This window comes from Zerene cesonia, chromosome 18, assembly GCF_012273895.1.
Source record: "Zerene cesonia ecotype Mississippi chromosome 18, Zerene_cesonia_1.1, whole genome shotgun sequence".
NCBI lineage: Eukaryota > Metazoa > Arthropoda > Insecta > Lepidoptera > Pieridae > Zerene > Zerene cesonia.
The window spans coordinates 4,130,698-4,131,681 of NC_052119.1; the positions used below are offsets into that span (position 1 = coordinate 4,130,698).

General features: G+C 30.2%; 1 protein-coding gene across 1 annotated transcript in view; it reads left to right on the top strand.

The window, feature by feature from the left end:
• The first annotated feature begins 328 nt into the window (after nucleotides 1-328).
• The window catches only part of LOC119833834 (baculoviral IAP repeat-containing protein 3-like), an 11,068-nt gene continuing 10,412 nt past the window's right edge, over nucleotides 329-984 (top strand). Inside the window, exon 1 of the mRNA XM_038358032.1 lies at nucleotides 329-344. The gene's annotated coding sequence lies outside the window, so the exon portion shown is untranslated. The remainder of the gene's footprint in view (nucleotides 345-984) is intronic.

Below are 984 nucleotides of genomic sequence, written 5' to 3' on the forward strand. Positions count from 1 at the left end.
AATAAAATAGTAATATATCTACAAAAAATTTTGTAATCAATGGATTGGTTTTAACAGCTAATTTGGGCGTAGGTTAAATAGGATATCTGTCCCTCAAATTATAAAGTACCTACATTCTTTCGATTCATCGCCAGCAAACTTCAAAAAGGGCTTAGTACATAGACGCAGGCTGTAGAGCGGGTTTATGTACTTTAAACTGAAGTTGAACTCCAGCCGTCCTTACATGGAGATCTGAGTTCTGGGAAAAGAAGGCCGCATACCACGCCATGCGCCCCCATTGGACGCATCCATAGATAAAGCAACAGATGTGCCAACTTCATTTTTAACATTCCACATAACTTAGGGTAAGTACATTTGTAATACGAATTAACGTATTTACGATACGAATGCATATATTACTTACTTTACTATTTATCTATTCATAAAATTATATCTATCCATTTATATATTATATATAATACATTAAGTAATATTTCATATATATTGCTCACTTTCAATGAAATAAATTTCAAATTTCTTTAAAAATTTAGGTTAGGCTAGGTTTACTAAAATTATCACAAGCTGAAGTTAGGAAAAAATGCCTTCCACCTTACTTGAATTGAAACCGACTAACTTCAAAAAAATAGAACTGTAATTTTTGTGTTTGTTAGTTTATAACAAACTTACTATACTGAATTTACTGGGTGAACCTATATTCATGATTCTTTTTATATTGGTGTTTAGTGGTGGTGGTTTAGTGGTACCCACTTAAATATTGTTCTGACAATTACAAGACGTCTTATGATATAATGTATGAGAAGAAGTGTTAATTAAAAATAGTACGTAAAACAAAATCTATAAAATAACATAGATACATATTCGTGTCTCATATTTAATATATATTTAGTAAACAATAATAAATAATCGCTAGGTTAGAAATGAGAGAAAAAATCGTTCTTCTTTCCTATAGTTATTCTATTATTGCCAAGTCACGAACTAACTCTA